General features: G+C 44.7%; 4 non-coding genes across 4 annotated transcripts; 2 read left to right on the top strand and 2 right to left on the bottom strand.

The window, feature by feature from the left end:
- The first annotated feature begins 282 nt into the window (after positions 1-282).
- Positions 283-385, top strand: LOC146179115 (U6 spliceosomal RNA). The gene has a single exon (XR_014700995.1). It is a non-coding gene; the product is annotated as a U6 spliceosomal RNA (small nuclear RNA).
- A 1,619-nt stretch (positions 386-2,004) lies between these two features.
- LOC146179114 (U6 spliceosomal RNA) lies at positions 2,005-2,107 on the bottom strand. The gene has a single exon (XR_014700994.1). It is a non-coding gene; the product is annotated as a U6 spliceosomal RNA (small nuclear RNA).
- Positions 2,108-4,503: 2,396 nt separating this feature from the next.
- LOC146179113 (U6 spliceosomal RNA) lies at positions 4,504-4,606 on the bottom strand. Its single transcript, XR_014700993.1, has one exon. It is a non-coding gene; the product is annotated as a U6 spliceosomal RNA (small nuclear RNA).
- An 11,079-nt stretch (positions 4,607-15,685) lies between these two features.
- Positions 15,686-15,788, top strand: LOC146179112 (U6 spliceosomal RNA). Its single transcript, XR_014700992.1, has one exon. It is a non-coding gene; the product is annotated as a U6 spliceosomal RNA (small nuclear RNA).
- Positions 15,789-17,803: the final 2,015 nt, after the last annotated feature.

Below are 17,803 nucleotides of genomic sequence, written 5' to 3'. Positions count from 1 at the left end.
CCTAACAACAGCCTCGAGATGGAGCCACAAGGAACAATATCAAGGGGGTTTTGCTCTGTTAATAAGGTCAATAAATGAGTGCTTTAGAAAGATTGTTCTCGAAAATTGCAAACTTTGATTAAACATTCTTTGTGAAAGAAGCTCCAAATGCTAAATACTTTACTTAGATAACAAAAAGTTTATAACGTTTTCTCCTATTTGCACATTATAATCGAAGACAACTCGTACAGATTTCGAACTGGGAATACCGCCTATATATACTTGAATGCAAGTCCTCGTATTGTACTTCCAAAGTACATATACTAAAATTGGAACGATACAGAGAAGATTAGCATGGCCCCTGCGCAAGGATGACACGCAAAATCGTGAAGCGTTCCACATTTTTTCCTCCTTTTGCGCGTAAGTGGTACTACTTGCATGCGAAAATGTCCTAATAACATATCTGTTTGATACTAAAGCTTTACTAGCATATCGTCATAAGTGAAAAACCTACTGAAACTCAACCTTACCTTCGCTTTGGCGCATGGTATTAAAGGTGCCGAAAAATTTGCAGTGACGATATGCATATGATAAGTTGTCAATAAGCCTTACTACTTGCATGCGAAAATGTCCTAATAACATATCTGTTTGATACTAAAGTTTTACTAGCATATCGTCATAAGTGAAAAACCTACTGAAACTCAACCTTACCTTCGCTTTGGCGCATGGTATTAAAGGTGCCGAAAAATTTGCAGTGAGGATATGCATATGATAAGTTGTCAATAAGCCTTTTTACTGGTGGGGTGGAAAAGTGAAAGCGGGAAAAGAGGCGCAGAGAAAACAACTCGGGGATCTTTAACGTGCGCTGACATGGCGTGGCAGGCCTCTCCAACTGTTTCGCCCCCATATCTAAATGGATGGGCCCAAAATCGGCCCCGATAGTGTGACTCCCTTATCACGGTGGCGCAGCGTGAGTGCCATCAACAGGAGTTTTCAATTAGCTAATTAACGCTCGATATTCGTCGCAGCATCGTCACGCGTCGATTTTTGGCCTTTTTGGGCTATCTGGTGTTTCTCGTAAACGGACGTCGGACGTCGAAGGTACGCATGGTCCGCATTTCGCTTGCTACGCGTGATTCCTGAAACTTACCACTGCACCCAATAAACACGTCATGACATGCACGTGGAACGCCGGCGATCATAAAAGGACACGGATGTCCGACCGGACATCACAGCATCTCACGGAAAACACGAACCGGCACCCACAACTCCAGTCGCACAGCAAACAAAAATGACGCGTGCTTGAGCTAGAGATGGGGCCGTTCTTCAGCGCTGCTTGTATACGTAGTACAACTTGCAGCACCGTAATACAAGCAGAAAGCGACGCGTTACGTGACCACCTCATCACAGATGGAAGTGGGGAAAATTTGAAGACACAAAACTACGTAACTACCGTCGTAGACGATAAAACGAGGACCAAGTGAGCGGGCATGCGAGGCACTGCAGCTGGCCGTCATCGGCACCGATTACATGCGCTTGCTTGCCACTCTGCTGCGGCCCAAGTCTCGTAAACCTATCGCCTTGCCATCACGCAGTCTATCACTCATTCTAGGCACTATTCTTGCCACTGAACTATCCTCCGCAGTTTTACGTTACGTAGAACTTACAGCCTTGCACACCTCGTATCAACTTCGATTTGGCTACAACTGGCTGCAGCTACAACCACACATCCGGAGATCTCGGATCTGTCCGGCTTTTCCGACGTTTCCCGAAGAAAAACGCACCGTGTCGTCGGACGTTCTACCTTTAAAACCATTGATCGGGTCCGTCGCAAGGGCCTCAGTCCGACGTACTACATTTAGCCACGGCATTTATTCTCTCCAATTACTGCAGATGTGGCGGTAAAACTTTAATATCGAACATATACATAAATTGTAGCATGAGGCCTTCACACTGCGATAGACTGCGTTTTGAATTTGGACCAGAAATGTGGCTCAGTAGCCTTCATTACGTGCAAAGGGAGAAAAAAATGTGGAACGCTTCACGATTTTGCGTGTCATCCTTGCGCAGGGGCCATGCTAATCTTCTCTGTATCGTTCCAATTTTAGTATATGTACTTTGGAAGTACGGCTATAGATCTCGCGTTCAAGTATATATAGGCGTTAATCCCAGTTAGAAATCTGTAAGAGTTGTGCATGATTAAAAGTTCCAAATAGAAGAAAACATTTTAAAAATTTTGTTGTTTATGTAAATGAGTTAGCACTCTCAGTTTCTTTCACAAATAATGTTTATTCAAACTCTACAATTTTCGAGAACAATCTTTCTGAAATCATTTATTGATCTGTTCAACAGAACAAAACCCTCTTGATAATGTTTCTTGTGGCGCCATCTCGAGGATGTTGTTAGGACTAATATATCTCCCGCGGACATTTGAAAACGAATGTCATATCCGAAGCGACTGGCAGAGCTGGTGACATCGGCCATGGATCTTTTTCTTCCTCCATGTACGTCGGCTACAACGGGTGCGTCAGAAAACTGCCGTCTCTACAGTCTGGCGCGGCTGGCGTGCACGGTGCCGCGGCGCGCATGCGCACTAGACGCCCTCGAGGACCGGTACGTTTTCGTGTGCATTTTCTAGCAGACGACAGTGCACCTGCAGGGAGGAGCTTGTCGCCTATCGAGGCACTGATTACGGTCGTGATTAAGGCAATGATGCGATTTGTTTACTGCGAATGCTCAAAATGTCGCCAATGTTCAGCCAGCCGTTGAGACGTCCATTCCAGCAACGGCCTGAGCCCGCGTCGACGACGGCAGCTGATGGAAAGGATTGTGTACGAGCGTGTTTTACTGAAAACTAATCATCATCTAAGTATCTGTACGGTTACAGAAGAGTTAGAGGTTACACAGTCATGAGGATGGCTTTCTCGGTCGGCTTTTTCTGAAACGCACGCGCGGTCGCTGTCTGCATAGCAAGCCGCGATATTACCATCTTACTGCGTGTGAGGAATGCTGGGATAGCTGGGGTACGTAGCTACGGGGTTAACGTAGCTGGATTCTCTTTGCACGTCGGCGACGTTGGGCGGCGTCGGCTCGCGCTTGCTACGTGCGTCACGCCATGTTATAGTGCTCTTGATTATTATCGGACTATACCCGTCTCGTTGGAGTATGCATGGACCTCGGTTTTCAAGGCGAAAGTCTTTAATGGCTCATCGTTGTCGTCAGCAAAAGTGTCACGCTTTTGCGGGGGCTCTGATACTTAAAATATAACATAATAAACCTTGTCTCTCGCCGGAAAACCGAACCTCCATCCCTTGGATCTCCAGTCCAGCGCTGTATACTCCACGCCCCGGATCGTGAAACGCTCTTCATAATTCTCCTTGTCTACAGTGAGAATAATACCGATTCCGCGTGTCAGATACTGCGCCTTTCCTTTCCTGTAGACGAATTATAGTACGTCAGTCAACGTTAATGCATTCAATAGGCGCGCAATATACCGTTCCGACAGGTCGTGACGTCACAAGGCAATTAATGCATATACAAAGCTGACCCCACCGGGCGTCCGATCCAGGCATCCGTGTGCCCTTTCAATTGATTTACAGGAAAGAAAAGGCGCAGTATCTGCCACAGTTCTCCGCGGACAATTGGTTCACAGGAAGGGAAAGGTGCAGTAACTGTCACTCTTCCTCTGTGGACACCCGAACCGCGCCGTAAGGGAAGGGAGGAAGGTTGGAATGAAAGTGGAAAGAGAGAAAGAGCGGCCATAGTGGAGGGCTACGGAGTAATTTCGACCACCTGGGGATCTTTAACGTGCGCTGACATCGCACAGCACACGACGCCTCTGTTTCGCCTCCATCGAAACGCAGCCGCTGCGGTCGGGTTCGAACCCGGGAACTCCGGCACAGTAGGCGGGCGTCACACATGTACCCTGCCATAAAGGAAGAGAGGAATGTGAAACAGTAGTCACAATCTTTACTCGAAGCATCATTCACCGCCACATTCGCCACAAATTTGTAGCAGAATGCGGCACTCAGACTTTCGCCTTTCACAACTTTTGTCGCCAAAGTGTCTCGTATTTTTTTTTTTTTTTTTGCTGAAGCAATGTCGCAGAAGCGCAACATATGTAGGATCCCTAGTAGTATGCATGTGCATGCATGCTGAATTTCAGCGCAAATAAGCGAACCGTTATAACTGCAGCTGAAAAATCGAAACCGGATTGCTAAACAGCAGAAAATAAAAAGAACTAAAAAAGGACGCGCGTAACTCGGCGCCGTTGATGCTCCCGAAGCGAAGTGCTTGTAAGGTTGGGTTTAAGTTTTTTTTTTGTTAATTATTGTCAATGTGGTGGCAAACCTTTAATGTCCAACATATATATTATTGGCGACTAAGAAAATCTTCGCTACTACACACATTGTACGTGGCCTCGAACACTGCGATAGCACAGGAAATTACAAGCCACAAACGACGGAGTTTCAAATTCGGAACAGAAATGTGGCTCAGCGGTCATTATTACGTGCAAAAGTAGAAAAAAATGTGGAACGCTTCACGATTTTGCGTGTCATCCTTGCGCAGGGGCCATGCTAATCTTCTCTGTATCGTTCCAATTTTAGTATATGTACTTTGGAAGTACAGGCAGTGCTCTCGCGTTCAAGTATATATAGGCGTTATTCCCAGTTAGAAAGCTGTACGAGCTGTCCTTGGTTAAGTTTTGCAAATAAAAGAAAACTTTCTTGATATTTTGTTGTTTAAATAAAAGTATTAGCAATGTCAGCTTCTCTCACAAAGAATGGTTAATCAAACTTTACAATGTTCGAATACAATATTTCTGAAACAACTATTTACTGATCTGTTCGACAGAACAAAACGCACCTAATATTGTTCCGTGTGGCGCCATCTCGAGGATGGTGTTAGGACTAATATATCTCCCGCGCACATTTGAAAACGAATGTCATAGTCATCTGTGCGGCATAAAATGAGAATACCTTCGCGTGTCATCTGATTGCTGTGCTTCATTTCTTTTAAAGCTGCCCTTATCACGAATAAAAAAAAAAACGAACTTGTCAATACGTGGTGCCTTATAGACACTGGCGAACATTCAACAAGTCGAGTCATGGCCGGTTCCGAGACCGGTCACGATCGAGCCCACAGTCCCTATGACGACTCGATCTTATAACTTCACATTCTTCACATTCCTTAATTCCACCCACCCCCATTCAAGAACCTCAAGTTCACTCCGAGCCTTTCGGCGTTTACGAGTGCGGGGCCTCTTTATGACACAATGGAGCGGAACCGAGGGTATGGTTTGTGGGTTTTTGTGGGTTCCGTTAAAAACCTTATCGGAAAAATGGACGTCAGAGTAAACATCCCTAAAAAAAAAAAAAAAATCCCGATATGCGAAATAGGAATAAATGTCCCCAAACGGGTGCAGTCAAACGTACTGCAAAGTGAACTTTTCACCTTGCCTGAGTCCCAACTCATCAGGGGTAAATTAGGTGTTCGTTTAGTATTTTTCTGTGTACGCCAGGTGTAGACTAAGTTGACCTCTGGCAAGCCACAGTGCTTCCATGAAACAGCGCTTTTACCAATCGGCTTGGAAGTTGTAGAACATAGAACTGATGCTGTGGGCTGTTAACAAAAAAGAAGCAAAAAACAAAACAAAATCGCGAAAACAAAAGAAGTATTGCCGAGGAGAAGTGCGTCTCCAGATCGTTCACGGCATTAAGGACATCACTGGTCGAAGCGTTGGGTTGAATAATTATTTCTCGGTAGGATCTCCGCTCCATGATCGTTGTGTGACCTGGTTCTCCAAGAGCGGCACTGCTTTTGCTTCGGTTGCGGGAGAAATGGAGCGTTGTAGTTTCAACGGGCGGCAGCGGTGGTTCAGGCTGGCTAAGGTCAACGACCAGTTAAATCTAACCCTATTTTTCATCCATTACCACCGGAAGTGCAGCAAGAATACTACACTATCGCCACCGAAATTGTTGAACATTACCTGGGTCATTAGACCTGTTTTAAATAGCGATATCTCCCAGGTGGGGTTTCGGGGACTATGTAGCCAGATGTCATGGTATGCTGGGGTTTCTCACCTTGCTATCTCGCCAAGCCTTCTCTAGTTCTGGTAAACCATGTCAAGCACCCAGCGCACTTAGATTCTGAGCGATGGTTTCATCTATTCTATTATCAAACTGGTAAAAAATAGTCCAGCAAAACGTGCCGTTTTGGGCGAAGTGAGTTCCGGACTAATTTATTCTTAAATACTGTCTCTCAGGGACGTTTTTTTTTTCTTAAGGACAGATCCCTGGGGGGTCTTCAGAGGATTCTCTTTTCTGGGGCCGTATCCTCCGTGCGACCTTTTTAGGGGTCGTTTTTATCTACACTCACTTTTGATGAAAAGAAAAGATCTAAGCTTGTCTTCGGCAAAGCCTATAGGCTCTCTTGCCCAGGCAGCTAAATTTGAGGTCTTATAAATGTCAAAACACGATTTTAACGTAACATAATTTCATCACAACCAGATTAAGGCTTTTCTTCAACCCTACACGGGTTGAAGAAAAGCCTTCAACCCAAAAGCATCCTGGTCTGGCTTTTTGCCCAACCTGAGCGTCGTTTGCGAGCGCCTGCCATCGTTTTACCAGTTACTTGCAGTGAGTGATACGCATGCGCACTTGTGCTCGAGGGAGTCGCTCGTGCCTAAGGACTTGCGCAGACCCATCATCGACATTGTTGAGACCGCACCAGGCGCTTCCGGGATCTCCGAAAGCAGCCACGAGAGCTACTCGAACCTGACATGAGTACGCGATTGCACGGTAAGGACATTACATCAGTGTAGAATGTTGAGTGCTTGAAACCCGTTCTATATCGGATCCCCTTGTAACGTTTGGTTTGTGTAAATTTACGAAGCACATGTTCCATATATTTCAGTATTTTCAGTCATTTTGGGAATTCGCCCTTCCGGGAAGTTGTGCTCGCAAATCTCGTGCTCTCATTTTTAATCGTGCTACAAGGGTTCGCTTTTTTTGTATAGTTTTTTTTTTTTTAACAGTGACCACGAGTTCCTCTTCGCTTTCTCTTTCTTTCGCCATAACAGGCGCAGCTGTGTCCGTGGATGGAGCGGCCATCTTTATGCACGACTTCAATCGACGTTTCCTGCCCGGTGTGCCTGACAAGGAGCTTTGTTGCTCTGTGTAGAAATTGGTTTTAATAAACTGTTTGTTGTCTTTTATTTTGTGTCTGTAGACTGTCTGCTTCTTTGTTACTATTGCTTAATTAAGGAAACTATTAGAAAGTAAGTGCATGGTTTTAGAGTTCCTGTCCTGTTAAGAGTATTTGCTTCGTAGTTTAGATCTTCGTTTACAGTCCCGGCCACCGCCATTTGACCTATGACTACTTTCGAAGTCTGGCGCTTTTGACCTAGTGACCTTGGATGCCTCCATGTTCACGCCTCTGCATGCAGGAGAAATGATTGAAACGGCAGGACACGAACCAGATATTCCAGGGGCACTTAGGATCACTAAACTGCCATGAGCTGACAGCCTTCATAACGTTTATTAGTGCATGAGACATTTTCAGCGGGCGCACACTTATGAGTATAAAGGCATTCTTGGTGCGCGTTAACTTCAGTGCTCGTTCAAGTGTGGAATTGGCGGTACGGAGGCGCTCCTGTCACGCGGTGTTCTCATAGTAATGTGACATTTTTACACAATAACGAAGCGGATTCGCCACGCACGAACTTTCTAGGTCATTTTTTTTTCATCGCGCGAACATTGCCGACGTTATCAGGCCTGACGTCAGCAGGTACGCTCTTTGTGACAACCGCATTAGCATAACGAGACGAGAATAACTCCGATATTTTCCTCACATGTCCGGCTTGGCTTTATTCCGAGAGAAGTGCGCTTTGGTGCGAGGAGTGAGTCCTGCCGTAGTACAGCCGCGTAGTTGGCAATCGCATCTCGGTGCTTGTGTGTTTCTCCGTGAATTCTTACATTTGTTATTGTGGGAAATGGTCATCACCAGCCGAACTATATCCACAGCTGGGCGAAGGCCTCTTCCATGCTTCTTAAATTGACACGGTCCTGTGCTAGCTGCATCCACTTTACTCCTGCGAACTTCCTAACCTCATCCGCCCACTTAACTTTTCGTCGCCCCTGCTTGTATACTCTTCCCTTAGAATCCCTTTTGTTACCCTAAGCGACCACCAGTTGCACTCTCTACGCACAACATGTCCTGTCCATGGTCATTTCTTCTTCTTCGTTTTAACTAGAATGTCATTAACTCGAGGTATTTCTCTGACCAACTTTGCATGCTTCATATCTCTTACAGTTAAAACTACTATTTTTCGGCCCACAGCCCTCTGCGTTCTTCTCAACTTTAGTAGAACCCTTTTCGTTAGCCTCCGTGTTTCAGCCCCATAGGTGAGTACAGGTAAGATGAAACTGTTGTACACTTACTCTTGAGCGATACCGGTCAGCTGCCAGTCATATTCTGCGAGTACTTGCCAAATGCGCTCCATCCCAATCTTATTCTCCTTGTTATTTGCCTTTCATGGGCCAGATCTGCGGTTACTACCTCCCCTTAGTAGACATCTTCGCCTGACGTAAACTGCTGTTTCGTCCCAAGGCTGTCGAACGTTACTTTAGCCTTCTGCATATTAATTTTCAAGCCTACTTTTTCTGTCTAGGCCACCAATCATTCTTGGCAGTTCATCCCGTGAGTTACTTAGCAAGGCAATGTCATCGGCAAATCGCAGATTACTTAGGTATTCTCGATCTACCCTTGTCTCTAACTGCTCCCATTCCAAGTCTCTGTATAATTCCTCTGAGAAAGCTATGAATAATACTGGGGAGATTGTGTATCCTTGCCTAACACATTTCTTTATATGAATTTGATACATTCTTTATGCCGAACTATGGTTGCTGTGCAGCCCCTATATATATCTTCCAGTACTTTCACATACGGCTCGTATGCACCCTGAATTCGCAATGCCTGCATAGCCGTCGAGGTTTTCACTGAGTCAAATGCTTTTTCGCAATCAATTATTGCTATGTATAAGGGCTGGTTATAGCCCGCGCATTTTTCTATTACCTGGTTGATGGTATGGCTATGATCGATAGTAGAGTACCCTTTCCAAAACCTGCTTGATACTTTATCTGACTGAGGTTTAAGGTTATCCTGTTTCTATTAGTGATTACCTCAGTAAATAGCTTTTACGTAACAGATAGTAAGCTGATTTGTTTGTAATTTTCAAGTTCCTAGCATCCCCTTTTATATGGATTACGAATATCTGTCCACTTCGGCAGTAGAACGCTGCACGACACTGTTGCAAAACGTCTATACCTGGAATTACGGCATGTGTTGAACAAGGCAACACTGTAATTCGGTTTGAAACGCTTGGCCGCCAATCACAACGCTCGCGCAGCACACACCCATGGGCACCAATGTTTCACCGCCAACACCACGGATTACCAGAGTTGACTCACACTGAACATAACTTTACTCCAAAACGATTCTTGAATCCTAAACTCATCACAGAGAGTGTTGCTCCAATGTCAATTATTTCCACAGTTCTGATGCTCCGTGGACATTATTAACATGATGAACGTAATAAATCTCTACTTTTTTTTCGAAACACAGTGCAGTAGCTTTTTAAGTACACAATGAACCTAAACTGAAAGCAACCATTAGTAAAACCTTGAAATCACATTAGCAAATTTTCGAAACTTCAGTAAAACGGCGAGTTGAACATAGTTAAGCAAAAAACAGCGCAACAAAGGAGACAAGAGAGTAGAAAGAAGAGGGGATCGTAAATTTCCGTAAATTTCGCACCTTTTCATCGCCGAAAAAAGATGTATCTTTTTTTTGAACTTTGCCATGCTTGTTATTGGGATATGGCGCTGGAAACTGAAAATGAATCTGACAAAAATATCTGCATTTTACAACCTTCTGCGGAAGAGGACCAGACAGCCCGAAGGTATACTTGTTGTGGCGCTGAATGGAACAACGTAATCCTATGGGACAGCTTTATTATTGCTTTTATTCGATGTTCGCATTCGCATTTTTGAGGAAATCAAATTTTGCGTGTCCAAGGGGTCAAATTGGGGTGGCAGCCCATCCAAAATTTATAGATGACCATCGGGTCAGCCATACTCGTATTATATTGAATACAAAAGTGGGTTAAATTAGCTAGTTATTCATGCGTACACGTTCTGAAAGCAGTTCCTGCGGACACGCTTTAGCCACAGCTTCTGTCTACAGAATAATTCGCTCAACTAATTAATTAACGAATCATTTAAACATTTCACTGAATAAATATGTACTCCTACTATATACATGTGTCCTTAATCAACGAGTATATTATTACCCATGGAATTAATAACTGATGATTCTTGCTGACACGTTTGATGACAAGCTTGTTAAAATGGTTAGTGACAGGCTTTGTCTGAGCCAGCCATGAGTCAAGAATAATTTCGCATTAAAAAATTGCAAAGTAAAACTATGCATTCCCCAGTCGACGGCATTCTATAGCGGGCGCTGCCCGTGAACCAGCACGTCCTGCTAACTTTTTTATTGTAGCTTTGCCACATTGCTATATGTGCTGCAGAGGTGCACCCTTTACAGGCTTGCGCTAGAAGTGAATGGCACTAGAGAGATTTAGCTTACCGTGATCCGCGATCCGCTACTGGGATCCGCCACCGCGCGTTCCACTGCGCATGCCCAGACTCCCCTTGACGCCAACAGATGGCGCCACATACCGGATGTCGGCACGCAGACCTGCCGCGTCGGACCAATCAGCTTGACCGCCCCGCCCACGCGCGGTAGAGAGCCACGGTGGCGGATCGCGAATCACGGTAACTAAATCTCTCTACTAACGCTGGCCTGTACCGAGGTACCGGGGTTCGAACTCGACCACCGGTGGCTGCGTTTTGATGCAGGTTTAATGAGAAGGCGTCGGCGTACTGTGCAATGTCAGTGCCCACAAGTGATCCCTAGGGGGTTGAAATTATTTCGTAGCCCTCGACTATGGCTCCTCTTTCCCTATTTCCGCTGTCACTCCCCCTTCCCTCCCTTTAATTACGGCACGGTTCAGATGTCTACAGAAACAACAACAACAACAATAATGATAATATTAATAATTATAAATCTTTATCAATCAATCAATATTTATTTAAAGTGCACAGGAACAACCATGTGGTCTTCGTGCTGCAGCATAATAACAATAATAATAACAACACTAACTATTATATTAATATTATTATTAATTGGTATTAATTTGACAAATACTTGTGTCCAATCTAATTTAAGTATGCCAAAGTGTTCACTTTTGAATTTAGGTTGGCCAATCTCAAAAGTTTTTTTCCCCTGACCCGCAAAATTAGACTTCAGCCGTATCTAATAGAAGCGGCAATTAAGCAACGTTGCTAAGCAATGAAATAAATAATAATAATTTACTAATATACGACTATAAGTAAATATTGGTCCTTGCCTGAGATCATTTATAAACCTCAGCCACTTCAAAACAAGAACATAGAGCGATGAACTTTTTTCTCGAGCGTTGTAAATGAAAACATAAAAAATAATTATGCTGATGTTCCAGGATATTTAAACAAAAACACAAAAGAAAGAGTTTCGGCCCACCATTTTCGCGCGACACTGGAAAGCGCGAGCATTAATTGCTCGAGTAGTTCACGAGCTTGACTCTTCCCATACTGAGAGGGATATTTTGTCATCAGGCACTATCGTGATGAGCTGGGATCGATGTCGCCTTACTCGCAGAACAAGACCTGGTTAGTGTTTCCTACCTGAAACACTTAACCCAGTGCAGGAAACGAGACAGAGACGACGTAAAAGAAAAAAAGGCCCTATATAATTTTCCACCCCGTGCTAGAGTTACAGAAGTTCCACTGACATCAAGAGCAGGGGTAAGCGACCACGAGCAATGTGCTCTCCTGCTTTCAAACAGGAAAGGAGGAAAACACAACGCCCACGGCGGGGCACGTGTTCCGAGCCTTCTGTGGAAAGGGCGGAAAGATTGGGTGAGGAGGAGAGGCTGAGTGAGAGGGGGAGATATAAAAGGGCCCAGCTACTGAGCGACCTTCACTTGCCTACTCCAAACGCGTGAGTGTGCACGTGCCACCAATCTTCCTCTACAACGGAAATGGATGCCGCTGCTCCCGGAGAGATTCTTCATTACTTCTGTAAGTATTTGTCGCTATTTTTTGTTTTATCTCCGGCGTTTATGCTCTTGAGATATATGATGATCGGTTGGGTATTTTGTGACGTTGTATCTTGTTCATTTTTTCGCAGCCGACGTCCTAGACGTACGAGAAGAAATTTTAAGCAGAGAGTGCAGCGTGGACGGTCTCGTCTTATATCGTGACCTGTCGATGGATATCCATGACTTCAAGCCTACGCGAGTGTCCACACCAAAATCGGACAAGCACCTCGACACCGAATGGTACCTTAGCCCTTGCTCGTCGACGCCTTCACCTGCTCGTTCCGGTCATTCGTACGATGCCTCAGCGAGCAGCAACGGGTCTGACCCCTCAGTCTCACCGCTGTCGCAGCTACATAGGGACCCTCCTCGAATCTCTGCACCGAGTTGTCGTCGGCGTCTACAATATTCAGAGCTGGAGTCCAGTTTTTGCTCGACCACAGTGTCCGCGCCAAGCAGCGATGCAGATGACTCCTTGGCTACAGAGGACTCGTGGCGCTCATCCGACGAGGCATCCTGCACTGGCTTTTTGCCCAACCTGAGCGTCGTTTGCGAGCGCCTGCCATCGTTTTACCAGTTACTTGCAGTGAGTGATACGCATGCGCACTTGTGCTCGAGGCAGTCGCTCATGCCTAAGGACTTGTGCAGACCCATCATCGACATTGTTGAGACCGCACCAGGCGCTTCCGGGATCTCCGAAAGCAGCCACGAGAGCTACTCGAGCCTGACATGAGTACGCGATTGCACGGTAAGGACATTACATCAGTGTAGAATGTTGAGTGCTTGAAACCCGTTCTATATCAGATCCCCTTGTAACATTTGGTTTGTGTAAATTTACGAAGCACATGTTCCATATATTTCAGTATTTTCAGTCATTTTGGGAATTCGCCCTTTCGGGAAGTTGTGCTCGCAAATCTCGTGCTCTCATTTTTAATCGTGCTACAAGGTTTCGCTTTTTTTGTATAGTTTTTTTTTTTAACAGTGACCACGAGTTCCTCTTCGCTTTCTCTTTCTTTCGCCATAACAGGCGCAGCTGTGTCCGTGGATGGAGCGGCCATCTTTATGCACGACTTCAATCGACGTTTCCTGCCCGGTGCGCCTGACAAGGAGCTTTGTTGCTCTGTGTAGAGATTGGTTTTAATAAACTCTTTGTTGTCTTTTATTTTGTGTCTGTAGACTGTCTGCTTCTTTGTTACTATTGCTTAATTAAGGAAACTATTAGAAAGTAAGTGCATGGTTTTAGAGTTCCTGTTCTGTTAAGAGTATTTGCTTCGTAGTTTAGATCTTCGTTTACTGTCCCGGCCACCGCCATTTGACCTATGACTACTTTCGAAGTCTGGCGCTTTTGACCTAGTGACCTTGGATGCCTCCATGTTCACGCCTCTGCATGCAAGAGAAATGATTGAAACGGCAGGACACGAACCAGATATTCCAGTGGCACTTTGGATCACTAAACTGTCATGAGCTGACAGAATTCATAACGTTTATTAGTTCATGAGACATTTTCAGCGGGCGCACACTTATGAGTATAAAGGCATTCTTGGTGCGCGTTAACTTCAGTGCTCGTTCAAGTGTGGAATTGGCGGTACGGCGTCGTTCCTGTCACGCGGTGTTCTCATAGCAATGTGACATTTTTACACAATAACGAAGCGGATTCGCCACGCACGAACTTTCTAGGTCACTTTTTTTTCATCGCGCGAACACTGCCGACGTTATCAGGCCTGACGTCAGCAGGTACGCTCTTTGTGACAACCGCATTAGCATAACGAGACGAGAATAACTCCGAGATTTTCCTCACATGTCCGGCTTGGCTTTATTCCGAGAGAAGTGCGCTTTGGTGCGAGGAGTGACTTCTACTGTAGTACAGCCGCGTAGTTGTCTATCGCATCTCGATGCTTGTGTGTTTCTCCGGGAATTCTCATTTGTTATTGTGGGGAATCGTCATCATCAGCCGAACTACATCCACAGCTGGGCGAAGGCCTCTGCCATGCTTCTTAAATTGACACGGTCCTGTGCAAGCTGCATCCACTTTACTCCTGCGAAGTTCTTAACCTCATCCGCCCACTTAACTTTCCGTCGCCCCTGCTTGTATACTTACTCTTCCCTTAGAATCCCTTTTGTTTCCCTAAGTGACCATCAGTTGCACTCTCTACGCACAACATGTCCTGTCCATGGTTATTTCTTCTTCTTCGTTTTAACTAGAATGTCATGAACTCCATGTATTTCTCCGACCAACTTTGCATGCTTCATATCTCTTACAGTTACAACTACTTTTTTTCGGCCCTCAGCCCTCTGCGTTCTTCTCAACTTAAGTAGAACCCTTTTCGTTAGCGTCCGTGTTTCAGCCCCATAGGTGAGTACAGGTAAGATGAAACTGTTGTCTACTTACTCTTGAGCGATACCGGTCAGCTGCCAGTCATATTCTGCGAGTACTTGGCAAATGCGCTCCATCCCAATCTTATTTTCTTTGTTATTTGCCTTTCATGGCCCAGATCTGCGGTTACTACTTCCCTTTAGTAGACATCTTCGCCTGACGTAAACTGGGGTTTCGTCCCAAGGCATTCGAACGTTACTTTAGCCTTCTGCATATTAATTTTCAAGCCTACTTTTCTACTTTTTCTGTCTAGGTCACCAATCATTCTTGGCAGTTCATCCCATGAGTTACTTAGCAAGGCAATGTCATCGGATCGAGGACCACGGACACGGCACACAGCGACGAGTGGTTAGCTCTGGCGTAGTATTGCTTTCGAAATAAAATTCGGAAGTTGATGTTACTACGTACAACTATTTACGTACAACAGCTAACACAGTGTTCGCCGTGCCGAAAAACCCACCTGTACAGGTCGCATATATCAGTTCTATATACGTATTTTACAGCCTTTTGATATTGCAAAGAAAAGCACCCGGTATATTGAAATTCAGCTCTCCTACTACGAAATGTCGCGCGGTTATTTTGATCCCAGCAGTTTGCTCAACAACCATTCGATTTATCCGATCGAGTCGTCATAGGGACTGTGGGCTCGATCGTGGGCGGTCTCGGAACCGGCCATTACTCTACTTGTCTAATGCTCGCCAGTGTCTACAAGGCACCACGTATTGACAAGTTTTTTTTTTTCTTCGCGATAAGGGCAGATTTAAAGGGAATGAAGGACAGCAATCAGATTACACGAGAGGGTGTTCTCATTTTATTCGTTTTCAAATGTCCGCGGGTGATATATTAGTCCTAACAACATCCTCGAGATGGCGCTACAAAGAATATTATCAAGGGGATTTTGTTCTGTCGAACGAATCAATAAATGAGTTCTTCAGAAAGATTGTTCTCGGAAATTGTAAATTTTGATTAAACATTCTTTGTGAAAGAAGCTGGGATGGCTATCTCTTTTACTTATACAACAAAGTTTCAAGAAGGTTTTCTGTTATTGGCAAATTTTAACCAAAGACAACTCTTACATATTTCTAACTGGGAATGACGCCTATATATACTTGAAAGCAAAACATACAGTCGTACTTCCAAAGTACATATACTAAAATTGGAACGATACAGAGAAGATTAGCATGGCCCCTGCGCAAGGATGACACGCAAAATCGTGAAGCGTTCCACATTTTTTTTTACATTTTGCACATAATGAAGACCACTGAGCCACATTTGCTGCCAAGCGCGTAATGCAAGCATGATTAACAGATGGACCCTGTGCACAAGCCCAAAGTGGCATGAGCCTGATCATGTTATTGGGCCTGCACAGTATCTGGCGATCCAGAATGCCTTTCAGGCATGCAGACGTTGATGCGAGGAAAATACGGCAGTATGTTCGCGAATTCCTTGCGAGTGTTATTGAAGTTCTCCAGACACAAGACGAAGTGCCTGAGCGGCTTCCGAGAAATTAAGTGGTGCTTAAAATGCATGATTTGTACTGGATCACTCAGCTCAAATCGGGTGGTGTTAGCCCATGTCGTGTATTTGTCGCCTAATATTCTCTCTATCAGTGTGTGTGCGTGTGTGTGCGCGTGCGTGCGTGTGTGTGTGTGTGTGTGTGTGTGTGTGTGTGTGTGTGTGTGTGTGTGTGTGTGTGTGTGTGTGTGTGTGTGTGTGTGTGTGTGTGGAGTAATGTTCTTTATGTGCAAAATCTAATACTAAATTAGGCAATAAATAAAACAAATGGACCCTGTGCACAAGCCAAAAGTTCCACGAGCCTAATGTCACGAGGCCACACGATATGGCAGGAGCTGCTTACTCGAGCTTACAAAGTTATAGTTTGAAATATGTTTCAGTACATTTGAGGTCCCAGTAAGAAAGGTTACTCCTAGGCCATGGAGGCACCTATGTGCAGTTTGGTTAATGCTAGGATTACAGATGTCTACGCCAAGTTGTTTATCACATGACAGAGCAGCCTACGAATGTGTGCTAATGAGTATGTGTGAGATAACAGAGTCATGAATTAAGGAATTTGTGATTTGGTCTGTAGCAAAAGGCATGTACATTAACGGAAATCCAGAGTGGGATCCACAGCGTAATATTCTGTGTGTAAGTGTGGAGTAATGTTTTTTATGTGTAAAATCTGATAATAAATTTGGCAATAAAGAAAAAAAATAGCGTCGTTGTGGTTTCCAATTTTCTGTGCTATCGCAGTGTTTGAGGCCACGTACAATGTGTGTACAATTGCAAGCGAAGATTTTCTTTGCCGCCAGTCCACATCCAGTAATTAGCGAAAAAAAAACAACAACACGTAAATCCAACCTTACAAGCACTTCGCTTTGAGAGCACCAATGGTGTCAAGAAACACGCGTTATTTTTTTTTTTTTTTGCTCTTTTTCGGCTTTTTAGTAATCCGATTTTGATATTAGAAGTGCCTAAAGATACGTCCGACGTACCCATTCGATTCTCGTAAAGCATGTCGTAAAGATACGGCGGACGTCGATATAGACTTCTTGTTTATTTGCACGTCGAACGTACGCATGCCCGCATTCCTCTTGCTACGCGTGAATGAATCTGTCGTCTATGATCTCAGCTAGCCGCGACTCTCGATAAGATGATACGAAGTGTTCGCCCATTCTAACATATAGTTTCAGATCACGGTCTTCACTCAGGATTGTGTACGGCGAACATCACTTCCACAGGCGACGCGACGTACTTGTGTGCAGATTCGCTCATTCATTACCGCTTCTTGTTGGTCAAGTTGGTTCATTTTGTCTATAGGAAAATTTGAAACAGCGCTAACACACACAACAACAAGTGATAGACGACCGACGAAACACTTTTGTGGTGTGCGCGTTAGCGCTGTTTTAAAGTTCTTTCGCTTCGCGCTAACTGTCACCTCAATCTGCCCGTAATGCAAGAGCGTAATGCAAGCATGATTAACAGATGGACCCTATGCACAAGCCAAAAGTGTCACGAGCCAAATGTCACGAGGTCACATGACATGGCAGGAGCAGCGAACTCGAGCTTACAAAGTTATAGTTTGAAATATGTTACAGGACATTTTCTTTCCTCAGCAAGCAATTCGTGACGTCCCTGCTTACGTTTGAATGCTGAAGGAATTAAAGTGCAGTCAGTCGACATCATACTGTGACGTGGTAGTGATAAGGCCTGTAAGCAACAGTCGAAGACGTTGGTATTTCATTCAA

The sequence above is a fragment of the Amblyomma maculatum genome, chromosome 9 (assembly GCF_055883805.1).
Source record: "Amblyomma maculatum isolate TAMU_Amacu chromosome 9, ASM5588380v1, whole genome shotgun sequence".
In the NCBI taxonomy this organism is placed as follows: Eukaryota; Metazoa; Arthropoda; class Arachnida; order Ixodida; family Ixodidae; genus Amblyomma; species Amblyomma maculatum.
This window is presented reverse-complemented; position numbering and strand designations above follow the sequence as displayed.